The sequence below is a fragment of the Plectrocnemia conspersa genome, unplaced genomic scaffold (assembly GCF_051122295.1).
Source record: "Plectrocnemia conspersa isolate PC_06_02 unplaced genomic scaffold, ASM5112229v1 ptg000009l, whole genome shotgun sequence".
In the NCBI taxonomy this organism is placed as follows: Eukaryota; Metazoa; Arthropoda; class Insecta; order Trichoptera; family Polycentropodidae; genus Plectrocnemia; species Plectrocnemia conspersa.
The window spans coordinates 16947894-16968755 of NW_028277173.1; the positions used below are offsets into that span (position 1 = coordinate 16947894).

At 28.7% G+C, this 20862-nt stretch overlaps 1 protein-coding gene across 3 annotated transcripts in view; it reads left to right on the forward strand.

The window, feature by feature from the left end:
- Positions 1 to 20862, forward strand: part of sano (CABIT domain-containing protein serrano) — a 199921-nt gene that overhangs the window by 126501 nt on the left and 52558 nt on the right. For all 3 annotated transcript variants that reach the window (XM_088192723.1, XM_088192725.1, XM_088192722.1), the window contains 2 exons: positions 6759 to 6823; positions 17160 to 17211. The gene's annotated coding sequence lies outside the window, so the exon portion shown is untranslated. The remainder of the gene's footprint in view (positions 1 to 6758; positions 6824 to 17159; positions 17212 to 20862) is intronic.

Sequence of the window (20862 nt, forward strand, 5' to 3'; positions counted from 1 at the left end):
TTGTTGTGCACACCGGTAATGGTTTCAATGAGCTACACGTCGTATTCAATATCGAAACGGTTTGACGTATAAATCGCGAATAGGCGGTTTTCGTACCGGCTGTGTATGCATTTGCACCAGTGCTTCTCAAAGAGAATGTAGACATCCGCATGTGGGTAGATGTCACCTTCGAAAGCAATTCCATTAAAGAATTTCAAGGTTTTGATTTTGTACTATATAATAGATATAATGATATACATATAAAAGTTGAAGTATAAATTTTATCGAACAAGACAAAAATATTAGGAATTTTCCAAAGCAATAAATATAATCGTAATAAAGTTGCTCATGCAAAAGATTTATTATACAGTATACTTTTGATTGTTACTCAAGAGAGGAAGATCACAAATCATTAAAAAAACACAAATAATTTATCAACTATTATTTTTTATTTTATTTTAAAATATTTATAATATATTTATAATACATTCTGTGATTCTCATTTGCATTTGAGAAACTCTAAAAAGAGTTTATATATCGTAATATTCAAATCCCTTTTAGTCGATGTCAAGTTTTAACAGAAGTCAATGCCGACTTGTGACTAATGTAATTGTTAGTATCTTATTCACTTGTATTCTAACAAGCACTTCCTTTTGCTTGTGTTTGAGTGACAATAGAAACGATATCCGTATCATTTAAGCATTAAAAACCCAAAGCATTTGAATCGTGAACAACACGTTTCATGATTGACATTTTTAAATCATTTTATATTTTTCATTAATCTGCATAGTTAAAATATATCACTTGCCTCAGTCTCGTCAGAATCCAATACATATATTTCCATATTTGTAATAATCTTTAGAGGTGTAATTTTGGCCATGATTGTGCTATTCAATATATATCATCCAATGTCCTCGTGTTTTTCCATCATCTATCTTAGCAAGAGTTTTGAGAAGACCAGCACGGTAAAGCTGTTAAGCACATCGCTCTACGGGTTGAAATAAATTTGTAATATTAGGCAGTAAAATTTTAGCAACTATAACACCGTCCTTTGTTTTGAATATGCATTATTTATTAATAATACTGTTTCAGTGGCAACCCTTTATTTTCTAAAAAAATATTTCACTTCAGAAACCCTTTTGGTTTTCACCCAATATTCGTAAATCTCTCTATTTGGTTATAATAATCAACAGGAAAATTTTTATTACAGTTTCCTTATCTTACCATACCGTTTGTTACATATATTATATTACAACATACGCTTATTACGTTAAAAAAAATATTAAAAAAAAAATATTTCAAGCTTGAATAATCGGTATTGTATATCTATGTATATTTTGATAATTTAAGTATATGTATAGTTAATCCTTGACATGTTTTTAGTTAATTTAGTAGCATAACATAATATTATTATGCATCATTTAATTGAAAACCTAATATTTTTTCATAATTACATGGTTATTTTTCAAGTAGTTACAATAAAAATCAAAAGATGTGATCTTTGTATCGATATATTTTAAATTAAATTTTATTGTGTTATTTAATTCAATGTTATTATTATTATTTTATTTTATTAATTTATTTAGCTTAATAGCTAATCTTTACATCTAACAAATTTAGTAAACATATATAAAAATATATAAAAAATACATAACAGAAAGAAAAAATAAAAATATACAATAATAAAGTCTTAATATTATAATTTATTTCTATATGTACGAAGGTGTTTTTTTATTCCATTTATGAAACCCGTTATATTTTTGCTGTTTCGGATTTCTCTTGGAAGACTATTATATAAATCAAAACCTCCGTACATAATTCCCCTAGCCGTACTCGTTTTCTTATACTTAATTTTCTTTAAATTTTCTCTATTTCTAGTATTATATTTATGTACATCTTTATTTCTTAATAAATACTTATTAAAATATTTTGGTAACATATTATTTTCTAACTTATATATAAATACTAAAACATTCATACTCAATATTTCTTGAACATTCAACCATTCTAATCTATCAATCATACTTTTACAATTAGTTAATCTATTTTTATTTAAGATTACTCTCATTGCCCTATTTTGTAATTTTTGCAACATTTGTTTATCTAATTTATTTAACATATTTAATAGTGTTGCACAATAATTAAAATGGGGCAATATTATACTATTGTAAATTTTTTTTTTTGTATTTATACTTAATATATTTCTTAATCTAGATAATAAACCTATTTTTCTACTATTTTTTTTTAATATGTAATTACAATGTTCTTTAAAATTTAATTTTGTATCAACAATTACTCCTAAATATTTTATATTATCCACTATTTCTATACTAGAGTTATTTATTACTATTTTGGTACTATTATCTAACACATTTTTATAATTAATAAACATACATTTAGTTTTATTCTCATTTAATTTAAGTACATTATTCTTTAACCATATTTCTAATATACTTAATTCATTATTTAAATTATTTACAATTTCTTTAATGTTATCACCTATGCAATACATTAATGTGTCATCCGCAAATAGATGAATTTTACATTTTTTCACGTTATTAACTATTTCATTAATATACAAAACAAATAACAATGGTCCCAATTTAGACCCTTGTGGTACTCCATTAGACACTAATTTCTCTTCAGAATATACATTATTTATTTTAACTTTTTGTTTTCTTTTATATAAGTAATTATTAAACCATCTTAAAACTATATCACTTATACCTATACTCTCCAATTTTAAGCAATGCATTTTATCATTATCTATTAAAATAGTAACATAATGACAAAACTGTGTTTCATATACATAGCAAAGCATTTCATATAATTTAATTCCATTACCATTTAATAAAGCATGCCTAATTTTTTATTTTTTTTTAATTTATAGCAATATCGTTTTTAGTAAATATTAAAATGAATTTTAATTATTGAAAAAATCATTTTTTATTAAGAAATAAATGATATTTTATTTTTATACCAAAATAATTCGAATCTATAATTATAGTATATAGAATATTTCTTAATAGACTAAAGAGTCAATGTTTAGTCCATGTCCAATTATTATTGTGAAATTTATAAAATAAACTTTTTACCTTCAACTGTTTCATTGTTATTTTTTATTAAACAATTCAGTTGATCTTTCCTATTACTTCCAGTAATTGATATATTATTTGTACAATATACATTTTTAAGGTATTTAATATAAAACGTATTAGTTGAGTCATTGACATAAAAAGTGCGTCATTTAATAAGAATGTCAGTATTTTCTGGATCTCTTTGTAAGTATTAAAAATAATGTACACTGCCTTTCACAATATTTATGTATATGTACTTCATTATTTTAAGTGTTATGCGAAATTTACTATATTAGTTCATAAACACATTTCAATAAGTATTATGAACTTATATAATTATATAATTTAATAAGTTTTTTCTTTATGTTACATTTGTATTAAATTGTTTTCACTAACATATGAATTAAGTAAACCGTTTTTTCAAACATATTATACTATATATTCAATGGATTTTTTTATTTAGAGACATCTTTTGTTAAGAAATGTAATTATTTTTATTAAATATTATTAATTCTTTTCTTGGTATAGTAATTCGACTTTTATTAGTAAAATTTATTGTACATACAAACATAAATCGATTTGGGAGTAAAAAATATTTGCATATAAAACATTATTTCTGATAAGATATAAACTAGATTATATCTGTTATATTTTAGATTCTTAAAATATTTTAGTGACATAAATTTTGTGTTAAGACAACTATAATAGTTTTTTATGTGACACTTTTATTTTTCATCTATTCTAATAATACTATTTTTTAAATATAAAATCTTTTTGTACCCAATACTATTTTATTTATTATTACTGTGTTGTATTTTCAATAAATAGCAACCCTATTCGAATTATTTTATTTGTCAAAAATGTCTCCAATATAAAAAACCTTAGTTTCAGTTTTATTGTCTGTATTTGATTATATTATATATATAAATATACCTAAGATAACTATATCGATAATAAAAATAAATTTTTCTTGGAATATGACTGCATTTGAAGTAAAACTCAAACGTGTTACTTCAAATACAGTAATTTTCTGTCTTAAATTCTTAAATAAATATTTTCATAAGCTCTATATGTCCGCATATATAATATAGAAGTATTAACTAAAGATGTCTAATATGTATTCTAGCCGTCATAAAAAAATATTATTTATTAAAAAAAATTGACCACTATTTAAATTTAAGAGATTAAACTTTAATCGATGATTATTTGTATGTGTCCATACATTCTAAAATGAGTAGATAGAGTTGAGAACCACTGTCTCACACCTATATCGCTGTAGTATTTAAAGAAAATATGGCACAATGGTCGGTTGTTGAACAGCGTCGTTTACAAGCGGCGCTCGGTGTTATCGTGTAAACGCGTTTATTATATAATATTGTGTGTGTTTTAAAAAGCAAATTGGAAAGCAAACATCCAGATCTATGGTGGCTAGGGTCCTCATGTGGGCATCTAGATGGTTTTTCAATTAAATACCCTGTTGAATAATTCATGAATGGCCGTCGAGATGGCCGAGCCGGAGCGTATGTAACACGGGTCAACGGAACGCGCCAAGAATCACAAGTGAATCCATTCGTGGATCCGTCCATTCTTGAGATTATCTGCGCTGAGATTTATTCGTGGATACACGAACCTTATCTAACATCGGTAAACGCAGGCATTTACAAATATGCCCACTGGATGGATTTTAAATAACAATGCATCGATACAAACATGGGATCCTTTTACAAAGTTGCTCGACTATCATTTGTCAAGATGGGTTGACTTTAAATTTTAATTTAAAAAAAAAGTATGAGTTTATTTAATTTAATTTTAAGAAAAACTTACAATGGATTTGATTTGCGGTAAAATTATTTAGAGCATACATAGACAGGCAGTTTCATGTAGTATTTAATTATTATTAGTCAACCTACTTTTAGAGATCATTCAACATCCGGAATCGCTCATTTTTTATATTTGCACCTAAAGTTTACAGCTATTCTGATGACACACAGTACATCCGTGTTTTAATATGGCGAAATATCATTACTCTCGTTACGGCCAATTGAACGGTTAGACATATTTTTCAATACTTTTTTTACCGGAAAGATTGAAAAAAATATGTAAAAACACGCGTGGGACTTGGGAGATAATCAACGTTCGCCTTAATAATTAACAAAAAATATTTTCATGCGCATTTTCCAATAAAGATAAGCCATTAGAGAATTGGCTCGGCTGATTGAGTTGTGCAGATTAAATTGATACGCCTTCGCACACAATTAAATCGTCCGCAAGAACCTTTGAACGGTGCATTTAAAAACCGACCATGTTTATATAGTGATTAACCTTGGATTCGAAATATTATTTGAGTGCGATATAATAATTATGATATCATAATATGAAAATAAAAATGTTTTGATCGGGTTTGACGCTTCACTGAGCGTTGATATCACTTTGCTTATGTTTATTTTTAACGCTTGTGCTTCATTAGAAACCATCTCGTTTGTTCAAATGTGTTGTTGTAGATACGTAGGACATACATTATTTAGTATACGTACTATTGAATATCAACGTACGCGTCAGGATAGCTATATGAAATATATGCGACAGGCGTTAAAATTACGAGATACGAGAACAAAATTTCAAACATACCGTGACTCATCGATGTATACATGTATATATGTATATTGCGAACTATCCTAATCGAATAAAATATGTATTCAAAATATTTCCGAAATGAGTCATAGCAAGAGGTCACTTTGCCATTTTTTGATCAAAATAGTTAGTTATAAAAAAGTAATCTAAATAGCTCGTGGGTTGTCGCATTAATATAATAAATAATTTATTTTTTGCATTTTTTTATTTTAAATTTGCAGTTTCTTGCGCAGCCATTTTTATGATAGACTAATATATTTTAATTTTAATTTTATATTTTATAAATTATATTTTTGTTATTTTCTAAGCACATATTTTTGCAATTTGTTTATAAACAAACATCGTAATGGTCGATCGCGATCTAACATAATCACGTGCGTGATCTACTATGTATTTGCATAAGAAATTAATAATCGATGTGCGGTTAGTATGGGTTTAACAAGCGTGGTTCGAATCCCGGCGTATTGCCGGTAGCCAAACGACTGATAACCGGCTACCGGAGCGGTTGTTATGTATGAAATTAGAGCTTTGGCGTTTCCGTTTTTGTGCGGTGTGTGTGTTTAAAACGTGCTCGTTCAAAAGTGAAAGCGTGAGACTGCATCCAGATGAATATTTGTAGAATGGATGTTCTAATATATATATATATAAAGAAGCACTTCGTCAATTTTTGACAATGTTCTAAACGGGACGTGGGAATAGAAATGTTAATAGACGGAACGGAAACATTGCGAACGACAGTTTTTTTTATGTGGTTGCCGAAATTACTAATCGCAATCGGTGAAAGTCTTGTGTAATGCGTTCGGTAGTAGTATATCAAAAGTTTGACCTTAATGCAAGTTTAATACGGTGGAAGTAATCGATGATTTATTATGAAGCACGAACGTTGCGTATGCGATGTTATAATGAACCATTATGATTTAAATACGCATGAATAAATAACTTGTAATATGAATCTGTGTTCTTCTTAGAAGGTAGCATTGGAATTTAGTCACAATTGGAATTTTGCAATGATGCGTTTCCAATAAGGATAAAATGAGTCATTGATTAAATATTTTATTTTTTTTGTTACAGGATTTTAACTACTAAGGATTTCATCGTTGAGATATTTCATTCTTGGAATCGACAAGGATATTTCGGTATGATTTTTTATTAATTAAATATAAAATAAGTAGCGCGTTTTTAATAGTTTTACTTACTTTGAAGTAAATAATAGTAAAGTTTAAAAATATTTTAAATATGCAAAGGTATTTATATAACTATAATAATAAAAAAAAAACAATATTATGGAGCATCTATACATTCGTTTCTAATTTTGCAATAAATTCCTTAAAGATTATAAAATTATAAATAGTTTATGTTCTTTCTGGTTAAACTATGCTAGGTAAATTAAAAAAAAACGTAATTCATTATACGAAAAAAAAGTAAAACTAACACGCAAATCATGATCTTTCCCAAACTTTCAATTTTATAGAACCATAAAATGTAACATAAGTTATTAGCATCAAACTTTAAATAGCTCTAAAGTCGATTATCATGAAACATAGATGTGTTGTGTTTTACCACAAATATATGTACGATAATCTGATTTACATTGATTAAATTACAGATTAATTAAAATAATCTCTTAAGCCTGCACATCTTAAATTTTCAAAATTCGTCAGTAAAAAATTTTACGTTATAGAATTGTCTGATTCATCAACTGAACCGCCCTTTTATTCAACAATTAAATTACCCAACAAAATTAATAAACCTGCAGGTCTTAAAAACTTATTGATTGTATTATTAGAATAAATATTTTTTATATAAAATAATATAAAAATTGCTACAAAAAATCCTATATATTGTTTTACAAAATTATTATTATTTTTTTCGATTAAACTTGATTTTCGCCAAAATGATTCATTAAAGGAATGTATACATAAGCTCGTTTGCTGAAATATGATATTTTTTATTTTTATTTTAAGTTAACCTTATTCAACATACAGTAAACAGTATAGTTTTTGTTCTTGTTTTTGTAGATTTATCATTTTTAAAAGCAATGCAAATCTAAAACAATAAAGTACTAAATTTATAGAAAAAATATCAAACTTTTGAAGTGTATCAATCTTAATCTTCTTAGACATAAATTTTTATTTTACGTAGAAAAATATTTTTAGGTAATTTTCTTCTTCTTTCGTCATGAAAAAATTTTTTTTTTCCTAGAAACTGTTTTCTTGCTACTTTTTTTATTATGTACATTATTTTTGTATTAATATGGATTGTTATTTTTAATAGTACGGTGTACAATGTGATGTACAAAATATCCCGGTGAAAATAAATAGAAAATGGCTTCAAAAACAATCAATAAAACATATTGTACATTTTAATGTGCAATGGTTCTGAAGATGCTAATTAGCTAACTAAAGATAACTTGACATAAAATAATCATATTGTGCTAAAAATGCAATGACCTTTGATGACTGTAATTTTGAAAAAAATAGCATTTTTAGACGCAAGGAAAATATGAAAAATTTGCAACGATTAATAATTTAATCTCTTGCGATGAATACTATTTTGTATCACACTGTATTTTGTATACATAAATTGAAACCTACACCACACCATCGTGTTTAATAATCATAATTTTTGCATAGAATTAATTGAATAACTCATCGCGAAAATGCGACGTCGTAAACCAAACGACTTCGAGGAAGTCTCCTATGAAGCCTTTGGATGCACGCGACGCTAGTCGTGCTTTTTAGTATGCAGATGCACTTCGAAATGTGGCGATAATAATTTTATAAAAATCATATATTAAAGGAACACACCCCGAGGCCTCGGCTGCTTAGCATACAATGGGCCGTTTGGAATTTTTCAGCATTTGCCAGGACAAAGAAATGACTGAGTGACTGACTGGGGAATTAACAAAACGTATTCTTATATTGATTATAGGTACGGGCACTCCGAACAAGCCGTTTGTTGCATACAGAAAGCCATTATATTAGCGAATGCATTTTTGTACGATGGAAATGATCTGAAATTACACTAAATTATCCATAAATAATAAATAGAGCTTGGTGTACGTATATTTTCATTGTAACATTGAGGAATAAAAAAATTAATATTTATTTAGAGGGTCAGTAATTTTATTTAAATTTTGTGCCGTTTCATTCTGATGATTACAAACTGATATTTATTGAAGTAGACTATAGTTGTATGCGATTAACAATCTTCCCTTAATGTTTATAACAGGTTTAATTCTGCAGGGAATATAGGAAATAGGAGTTGGTAATAAAGGCGCTGAACGCTCCTTGTCCGTTGGGTGTTTGATGATATTCAAGTTTTCTTTTAAGGCAATGATTGATTCGTTGCAAAGGGTAACGTTGGGCAGCAAATTGCTCGTCTAAAGGATGATGATTGCAAAGCAATCGTAATTGATACGTTATTTATTCGTTGCATCGCGCCCAGCAGTGTCTGGGTGATTGATCGAATAACTTTGAATACAATCTTATATGGTTTTTTAGTTATTGAAATAACGATATATGTATAATATTGTATAAAATAGATATATCGTTATGTTTTTTTTATATAAATACATAAAAAATAGGTACAGACAAAAACATGCTAGAGTAGATATTTTATTTTTGCAATCTATGAAAAGTGTATATCAAAAGAAGCTGTAGAAGTTAAAAGACATTTTGATTTAAAAATAAAATTTGCCAAACTAAAATATTGCTTCTGTTTAATAATAAAATAATACTGTATTTTGTGCTATTTTTTTAATTCGATATAGCCGTGAATGTGGCTGATTTTTATATTGGAGGAAAAGTTTTTGCTGTCAATAACTGATGTGCCCGGGAATGAAGGTACCGAAAATAATTAGTTTATTAGTTAGAGCACATTAACAGTTGTTTTAGTAGTATTTAATCAATGGTTTACAAGAGGGAAAAATCACTATACTAATTTTCTCAATGAATTGGTCCAAAACATATATACCAAATTACAGATATATTTCAGCAATTTGTTTCCTCTATTTCCGACAATTTTAAGAACAGAAAATTTGATCCGTGTTTTATCGATTGTGCAAGAGCATTTTTTATTTTTTGCAATTAAATATGACACATATTGTTTAATTTTAAGCTTTTTGATAAGTAGACTCATGTTTTTGTTATTCAGAATTATTATTGGTATTTTAATGCAAAAAATCAATTCCAGTTTGATTCCTTGCTAAACTTATCTATTAGTTTCTGTTGTGTCAACATACATTTGTATACATTCAGAACCGAATAATATTTTAAATAGTATATTCTAAAAATAGGACCTTATTTAAATCAACCGCGTCTTATACAAAACCTTATGTGTCTATTCTCAATTATACGGCAATAAATCTAATGTTGAAGTCAAATAAATAATCGATTTGTTCGGGATAAATTCCATCGTAGGAATGCTCTATTGTTTTTTTTTCAAAGGCAATCACTGAAAGACCGCATGATTTTTATCAAATAAAAAGTCTTAGAACCGATCGCTTCTATGTAGTATATAAAAAGAGGAAGTCTAGAGCCGCTACTAAACAATAGGATGACACACGATGCATAATAAATGTTAGATTTCATTTATAGGATCGTGAACCTTTCACTAAATCATGCTTGACGCATAAGTTATTATATTATCATATACTTGCCATATAGCATTTCATTAAAAAAAATTGAAAAGCTCTAAACACTTTTTTTATACCCCTACTTTTTAATATTTACAACTAGTAAAATACAATTTTTGTTGCATGAGTATAGGTTCCTCTTTGTAGTTTTAAAGTAAAATGCTATTTTAATAGGTAAAATATTTAAAAAAAATGTTAGTCGATTTTATCTTAATAAGTGTCATGCTTTAGATAAGATCGATTCGCACATTTATAATTTTATATTTAGGTCTCGGATGCTTGTATCATATGTATGAAATTGCTAATTCACACGCGTAAGTCGAGCACTAATATCGAAATAATAACTTAATTGCGAATAATCTAAAGCATTAGCACAAAGTCGTACGTCTTCATTATTTCATTTGCATACACAACTCGTATGAATAAATGTTGTAAATCGTATTTTATATGTAACATACATATACGTATAGGCAACCACAACACTTGGGCTAATGGTGTTTTGTGATGGCCGTGCTCAGCCTTGTCCGGCAGAAGCACCTTAATAAATATCCTAATATACACAGCTGTGTGTGTATATATGTTATTGAAGCATCGGATGTCATGAGGTCTGTGCAAAACCACTTTACGACCAATCCGATCAGCCGCTGCTGCTGCTGCTGCCATGCGAGCTTGGATGAGATCTTTGCCTGGACACAGTGGCAATAGCCGTGAGCAAGGAGCTCTTGTAATACCGATTCAGCTTGCATAAGAGACAGCTTTCATATGACACGTACTGAATACATTTATATTTATGTCGTCTCGTATTATACATTTTCTTCGAGGAAAGGTCAGTGAGTGGTCCTTACAATGTAGCAAATTTATATTAGAAAACAGTGAATGGGAAACTATAATTATTGAACATGTGTGAAAAACTTCTTAGTAATAAATTTTAATATTTATGTTATAATCATTAAATCTATATTTATTTCAAAATTATTTATGTATTGCATTAATGACAAAAATCTCTTCGATAATTAAAAAATATATGCCAGAAAATAAGTTTTTTAACAATTAATTTTAGTATGTAAAGTATTTATTGTGATTTCTTGCCCACATAATATATATAAAATTATTGCATAAATAATTTGTAACTGTGTCATCAAGAAAGCATGTTCTTTTATTATGGTTTTGAAATCAACCATTTTTATTATTATGGGTTCTTCAACGTATACGTAAAAATATAGATCTAATAAGTAAATATAAGATTCATCTTTTAAAATCAGAATAATTTATATATTTTTACGTTACTTTAACTCCAGATTAATATTAACTACTATTCTAAAATCAACATTTTATCATATGATTACTTTAACGGTTTTATTTTTATGATTTTACTTCTTATCTTCATGACTAGCACAATGGTGTGAGTCTAAGATTATGTTTTAATCTCACACGAACCTCAATGTTTTCTAATTTTTATTGTGTTTATATTATCGGAATTAGTTGATTATTAAATATTATAATTTTAATAAAATATTTTTATTTAAATTAATAATATCTAAATTATTTAATTTTAACCATTATCAAATTAATATATTGAATTAAATATTAATTCATTAATAAATACTTATTTATTACACTTATCTTTCGATTTACGCTGTTAATATGCTGTTAAATGCATTAACTTACTCTCACATTTTGCAATTCACCTACACCTGGAACCTCTCCTACTGCCCATGCAGTGTTTTGAGTTGCTTTTTGAAGTACTGGAGATTTGTCTCGTTTAGTTTATAAAGAAACGTTAAAAAGCACACGTAAATACTATTCGATTGTTTTAGTACAATTTTTTTTATGTCCCGATTTACGCAATATTTTCTAGAACGTATCTACCGCGTTAATCAAGGGATGAGTGTATACTACACCAGTTCCATAGACTAGTTGTATATATATACTTATGACACTGACATTGGAGTAAATGACATTTCTGATATCAAATATACAGGTCGTAATTCATTTTAAATATTATACGTTAATGAAAAATGTAAAGTTATATATTATCATCTGAGCAACGAATTTATTTTATTGAAAAAAAATTGAATGGCATACATTTTTTATGCTGCCACTTTGACTTGCTCATTAGAGCCATTTTAATACATTTTTCGGCCTTTAAGCTAATCGATGTAATCGTACACAATCATTTTATTATAACATTATTATGTTCAAAATGACTTTACTTCGTATATAATGCAACTTAATAAATTCTGCACAGCGGTAGCGAATGAACCATTTTTCCCCTAAATGATACCGTTTACAGCAAACGCGCTCTGGATGTCTGATTCAGAGATGATTATATAATTCGCGAGCACCCTGTACCGCCGTATCTTCGCATGCGGCTCGCGTGTGGTGATTGTAAGAATTAACATAATTGCAAGACAGGGAAAAGCCATCCTCGGCGTATTCATCATTTACTTAACTCTCTCACCTACCGGGACATTATGTATTCTACCCCGGGCACCGGACAACTACCGGCTTGACAACTCATCTTTTTCCCTTTTCAAGAATATATACGTACGACCCGAGTCCTTTTCCAAGTCATGAGCTACCGCATTAAGCCGTGTAATACAATTCTACGACACTACCCATACCGCTTTTGTCTTGGGACTTTCGCTTCTAGGGTTGCCAACTTTTTATATGATAAATTAGATTAAACAGTAAATTTGTTCACAATTTTATTGATTAAGCAAGTATATATAATAATAAAATAATATACTGTGTAATCTCTGTAATTATCAATTATTTTATTGTCAATGTTCGGGAAGTTTTACAATATCCGGTAAAAAAACCGTTGCCTTATTGACACGAACCAGTTTTCTATTCAGTTCTATATTTATTCATGAGTATTTAATATAATACCATGAATATCATTTTAAAGTGAGCAATAAATATTGAGATCTTAAAGAGAATACATTGAATGCTAATAAAGTTTTCAAACTATCTCCTTAACGAGCATTTTTTTGAGATTAGCATTGTCTTGTTACTATTTCGCCAACAGTAAACATCAGCTGTTTTTGTGTAATTCTTTTAAAAAAGTCTTTAGTATACTACTCCTTCCATACCCTATCAAATACAAAGCATTTTATTGCGATGATCTCCTGTGACAGATTTGCTTGTTGATCTATATTTATACATTTATTGCAGCGCTGGTTTGTACTAAAATTTCCATGAATTAAAATCTGTATTTTTTTCATTGAATTGAAGATTTGTCGAACATTGAAGAACTGTCTGCGGTAAATTGATTTCCGTGTAGTTTGACTCTTGTCCTCTTGAAAAAGCTCTTCGCTAAAATCCATGTTAATAATTATTCTTTAATTTTTAATGGTAATTTGTTAGTGAAATATCTTTTATCGGGATTATTATGTTCAATATTGAAATCTTCTTCTCAAATCCCATGACGAATCCATTCATTAAGGGACTGACAACCCTATTTACGTGACGGACTCGATTATGAAGGAATACCATTATAAGTGCTGATGAATGATGAGCCACTTTTGTTATTCGTTCTAAGCTTCGCGTCGTTGATATATCGCTTTCTTACAAAACACAAATAAGAGGCATTAATCTGAGCATTTTTTACAGCTTTTCAATTTATTGCATATCCTTACTATTAAACATAAACAAGTTCCTTCACCGCTCGACATAATCGCGTGCACTACCACAATTAATTTATCACGGGGGAATAATGCATATCAGTTTATTGCCATGATGAGACTTGAACCCGTGACTTCGAAACACGAAACATCACAATATATAGTAATATAATATGTATACATAATTATTTTCCTATAATTTATACACACCTTTGTTTAAGTGATATTCATGTTGCTATAATATTCAATAACCAATATTTCATTAAAAGTTGTATAGTAAAAATTGTAATGAAACACACTTGATCCTTTTTTTATTTTTCGTCGCTTGTCACCAGGTGATAGGCGATTATATAATAGTGAAATGGTTTATTAAGTAAAGGAAAATAATGGTTAATAAAATTATATCAGACATTAAACCATTATTTATATTTATAGATAAAAATAGCGTATGTTGGATTTGATCCACTATTTTTTTATTTGATAAGCGTTGCCTTTTATTACATATATATTGTGCTATTGTAAAAAATATGGCTGAATAGTATAAGAGCTTTTTATATTAACTCTTGAAATGTCTCTGTCCTAAGGTTTTTCTATAAATCAAATTTTGGCATATGTACTTATTATTTTAATCTGAATTTGTTAATTTAAAAATATAGTTAAAAACGTCATAAAAATGTATGACTTGCTAAGTATCAATAGAGATTGCGTCAGACCTAACGCATTTACTCGTTTCTCAAACAGTATCTACGTAATAAATATAACTTCTAGTTATTTATATAAAATTATATGTAAAAAAAATTGCAAGTATCCTTTATTTTTTTACATATATGTATGTACTTGGATAATATCGTTAATTAGCATACATATATATGTCTGTTATGTCAGGTTTATTTCATGCTTATTAGCATGTGGAATTGGATACATTTGGAAACATATAAAATGCATTATAATAGTGTTTTAGAAATTAATAAAACTAAAAAGGTATTTGCTTTTGTGTACAGTAATAATATTTTTACATACTTGGTATCTAAAAAAGTTACTCGTATTGAACATCCTTCACTCTTTATTGGTTTTATATTGTTGTCTTTGATTTTAAGCTCTTCTTTTATTATTATTTTTTTACATTATTCGAGTATATGGTTCCATTATTTATTAAAAGGTCAACGATAAAAATTGCGTAAATTTGATTCTCAAGTCATTCGCAATCGCAAGTAAGGTCATCATAAAATCACTTTTTACGATAATAACAGAAACGACCTTTAAAATAGATTACGTTCAAGAATATTTAAATTTATTTTTATTACTAACATCTAAATTGAAGATATTCTAGTTTATATCATACTTATGCACACAGATAAATTATATTAAAATCCAAATGCAATTTTAATGGACGACAATTATGTTCGAAGCCAACGCACACGTCCACACTGCTACAACGTCTCAATGGTAGGCATAAATGATTGCAATTTATAATCGAAGCCGGCGAAAGTCGCTTCTAATGACTTGCACTTGCATTAATCGATCGTGTTATTAGATCTGGGTAGATATTTACGTGGGCTTGAATTAAAGCACGAGAATTGAATAATTATATTTTACATACATCTATTTCTAATTTGGGTTCAGTTTTTAGCCAATGAGCTTAAATTGTAATTCCATTTCAAGTTTCACGTGATCGTGAGAACGGATAGGCCCGCTTTAAGAGCGACAAATTGATGCGAATCAGATAGCGACGACATTAATCTGAGTTATAGATTCCTCGCTATGTACCGCACATACTAAGAGATGGCTAACACGAGTCTCAAGTAGTCCTGGCCAGCCGAGGCGACAAATGATAAGCAATTTGTCAGACTCATTAGCAAAGCTGCTGGATTACCCGGAGGCCGTATGTGCGGATGAGCATAGGTTTCGTTCTGGTAGAGCTGATGATGGATCGACAACGCCATCGGACGACTGTGGCTAAATTCAATTTATGAATAGTCTTACTTCTTGCAATACTTTACAAATCGATAGTTAGGAAGGATGCAGTGAAATATTTCAAAGATAGTTATAATGTAATGAAGTGTAAATTCAATTAACATTATTTTTTTATGTGTACGAAAATATTAAGTCAAATATAGTAGTAAATCGCTTGCATTCCGATGTTAGTAGATATTGAAAAGTTTTGACAACATCATAACCAATATATTGGAATCCAACGGTCCAATGGTGATGCAGGAAGGTAAAGGTATTTTAAAATCAAGCTGCGTCTGAGATTGCACTACAGGGCTCACTCGCATTATTAGGATCGTTATAACGATATAAGTACGCCATATATTATTAACTTAAATCCTGATTAGCATATGCAATACTCATCATGCTGTTTCTCTATCTCAATCAACTCACTGGTTAAAATAATATAAATTCCATACTTCTGTTTTAACTACTAGCCTATGTACGTCAAGCAGGGTTCTTGATTTGCTGATGTTTAAATGAAATTGTTTAACATACATTTTCCTATAACTTTGAGCTTTTAATATACATTATCCTTATTTTTCAATTTAAATTTATTATGATTATAAAACTTTACCTTTGCAATATTGATTATTTTTCCGTTTGAAAGTGTGCGTGCAAATTATATGCCTTTTTTCTCCAAAGCTGCTTTTGTATGTATATTATATTATTGTTTCTTGGAGTACGTTTTTGTGTATTTCTTTTTTAAATCGGCCGTGCTCTCCCACGACGGAGATTGAACTCCTCTTCATGCACCTACGCAGCTCTAATCTCTATTCGAATCGACATTATTAAAAATAATTGCTGTATTAAAATGAGACCGAATCAATGCAACCATTCTATAAAATGCGCACTTAATACAGTGTTTTTTTTATTGTATATTTTATAATATTTTGGCGGTGAATGCCGTTAAATTTTAACCGAGAGGCGTTAAAAAGCTTAATTATACGCGGCAAACCTTTTATCAAGCTGGCATAAAAGTGTTTAATGTGTGTGTTATGAAATAAATTTTAATGTATAATTTTTATTACTCGACGGTAATTAAAAAAAGATTTTTTTGATTAAGCTGAACATATTGTTAAATATATATCATTATCTGTACTTTAAATTATTACATAACTTAAATAAACTTATTACGCTTATTATAATCATATTTAATATAATTAAACGCATTATTGTATATTATTATTTTATTTTAACAGTTACTTTTTGTATTTACAGGACGAGAAACAGATCTTAAATTTTAATGTGAATGACAACAAAACAAAATACTGTAAGTATTACAAATTCTCTTTATATTATTAAGTATCAATTGGTTCATTTAATATTAATAATATAGATTTAAACGTTCACATATGACGTCATAAAAAAATATAGAAATAAAAATATTGCATATGATATTCTTAAGATATATTTATAAATTATATATATATTTTAGATTACGAGTTACTATCAAATATTTTTGTATTTTAATAAAAAACCCATTGATTAAATTATGAAATCAGATAATATGCTGTTAAATGTTGAAATTTTAAATTAAGTGACAATATACATATATATTATTTTTATCTCTATATTTATGAATAAAAATATTAAATAAGTTTAGAATTTGGGATTAACTTCATGCATTATACACTGATTTAATATGTTTAATAATACATGAACGCCCAACTATTTAGATAAAAATAATTTAATCAAATATATGTATGTACTATTATAATGATATGAATATTTATAAAATGTAACAATTTGCTTAAAATTCAATCAAAGTAATTCCTATTAGTATATATAGCAATGAACTACTTAAAATTAAAGGTTATATTTAAATAAATAAATCATTGCAACTTAATATAAACTTGTCTCAGTATTTACCATACAACTTAAAATTTTATTCGAAATATTTTTATATTGCTTATACATGCGAAGTAATGGCGCGTTTCTTATTTAATCAATCAGTAAATTGTATCTCTAAATCTTCATGGTTGAATATACAATAAATTGAGAAAGTCGCGTTAGAAACATACTTATTTAATTCTTTTTTTTAATATTTCGTATGCAACATGGTAGAAATTAGCACAATGAGTTACAACGGATTTAACATGAATGTGTTTAGTCCGTTGTAACTGATTGTTCTAATGTCTAGTACTACTAAGTAAGTAGTGAGACACCAGACTGAAATCAGTGCCATTTTAAATTACATAGTACACGCCCTAGTTCAATTTTATTTTAATTATTGATCACGATATTCATCCATGAGATTGAAAAAATATAGGAAAATTTAACCTGTGATGATCTGTAAAAATTTAAATTATATTAAAATCACTAATTTTGATCTCCCAGACACGTTAGAAAATATTTAAAAAACACTTAAGATTCGAACCAAATATATTTATATTTTTGTTATTTCCACTTATAGAATAATTAAAATTACTTTAATTTAGAATTTTTTAAAAAAGCCTAATAAGTAACGATCGATTAAAGTTATCTTTAAAATAATTTAGAAAATAAGCAAATAGGGGCAATCTTTTGTATTAGTTCAAAACGAGTGGTATAGCAGCATTACTCTTAGCTAGATAACTTTGATGATCGATAAAAATTATTAGTAAATAACATACTATAAGTGAAGCTGTTTCGATAGCAGTATAACAACAAGCGATACGAATCAGTCTAGTAACTTTATTGTTATACAATTCACGCAGAACCAAGTGCATCTCAGCGGCACGGGTCATTGCGCCGGCGCGGTGCAAAATCCTCACTTTTCCCCATATCCATCGGCCGAAATTGAATATTGAGGTTAATTGTGGCGTGTATATAGTAAGCCGCAAAGCGGCCCTGACATTAGCCCCAGCCGCGGAGTAATGGCCGCAATGTTAAAGTAACTCATTCTCCTCCCATGTAATTTGTTCTAAACGCGTCCGCGACTCATACATTATTCATTCCGCTCTCACGGCTGGCCTTTTTGAAAAACTCACATTCTCGAGAGCAGAAGAGCCTCTTCGATCTTGCACGGGCCCGACTTTAATTGAGAGCCACGAGCCGACGACGCTCAATTAGCGAAAGCCCTTGTGACGGTGTGCCGAGATGTGCCTAGATGTGCCGAGATGTCAGAGGCCCTTGAAGAGCCGAAAAGATCGAAAGCATAGCATCAGCATATTTTTAGAGACGTTTCTCATAAAATATTTATTCAGCAGATTGTGTGTAAATGATTTGAGTGCTTTAAATTAGGTTATGGACGAAAATTTAGAAAATAAGCAAATAGGGGCAATCTTTTGTATGAGTTCAAAACGGGTGGTAAAGCAGCATCTGGTAAATTAAAAATGCTTATGGTGTACGTATTGTTGACAAACGGTAAAATTTTGTTTTTAAAAAAATTGTGCTAGAGATGCTAGCCTTGAAGGTGAAGATGGTCGTGGGCGACCTTCTAGATCCTGCACTAAAGTTTGTCATTATTTATCAAACAATTTTAAGTCACTTAAAACAGCTAGAAAATTAAAAATATAATATGTGCCGCATTAAATAAATAAAATCAAAAAAATCACTAACACAAATTTTTGTTCTGCACTTATTTTTCGCATCAAAAAATTCATTTCCCAAACGTGCAACGATAATTAATCTTTTGCATAGTATTTTGCCTATACAAAATTTAAACTAAAATAAAATTATTGTGTTTGGTAATCTGCGCTCGGTATAAACCACTTTAATATTTGTTACTTCTATTTATTTGTCACTTGTTATTGATAAAAATTCGATTGATAAAAATTCGTCAGTCAAAAAGTTTCAACAGATTTCACAATGAATATTGTCTCTTTAAGAATCGTAGGTTCACTGAAACAGAAGCTATTTAAACTATTTTAAAATTGAGCAGAAAATATGACTAGTTAAACACGTCCTTAGGGACACTATTTCGGAGCACATAATCCGGAGCGCAGACCCTCGGCGACGCGCTATCTAGAAGTTGACGTCGATGGGGTGCCTCTGGTGTCAATTTCATGCGATTAAGGTAGCACAGATTCATTGCTAATGCAGTAATCAATATTCAAAATAAATTTGGAAGCAACAACGATTGAAATTTTTTTTAAAAAATCACCTTAATCATCTCTTTTGAAAAACGTCTTGTTTTTCGAACGGTCGCCACCCCTCGTACACATATTTTACATAAAGTCTTTAACATCAATTTGTTAATAAAATTGCTTTCAGCTTAACTTTAGGATAAGCAGGCGAGCGTTATTCTGGGCTCTTGATCTATAAAAGCCTGAACGGTTATATAATATGTATATACATTCAGTGTGTATGTTACAGTAATTGAAGTTATATTTTTATTGACGTTTCAGTGAAACTATATTCGAATACATTTTCACCAGTAGATATTATTGTTACTAGTGAAAATATAATGCAACTGATTGGCGCTAGTAAAATTTTATGCTGCTCTAAAATATATATTATATGTTCGTATTTTTTTAGTCAGAATTTATACTGCATGGGTCAGAAGTTATACTTCAAAGGTCAGAATCTAGTCGGCCAGAATAAATATTAGATGGTCAGATATTCAGAATCTTTTTTTTTAGTTGTCAATAGTGTTATTGTATATTATTGTTATTGCTGTAACGCTGAATGTTATTACAAGCATGCCAGCTGTTCATTATCATTATTATTATCAAGGTATTTTAGCCCCAAATTGTTTGGTTGATCTCGCAACGTTGTCAGATGTCAACACAACATGCCAAGCGTGTTCTTAAATGCCGCTCTGTCGTTATTCCCGTTTCGTTCGTTTCTATGAATATATTTGCGTCCTGCATATAATTAAATAGATTCGTTGAAGATTATTCATGTTGTTTTAAATTTTCTGACAAACGCTCGCTCTCACACGCCTGTCCAACCGTTTTGGTGCATGCGAAATATTTTATAAGATATTTTTAAAACAAAT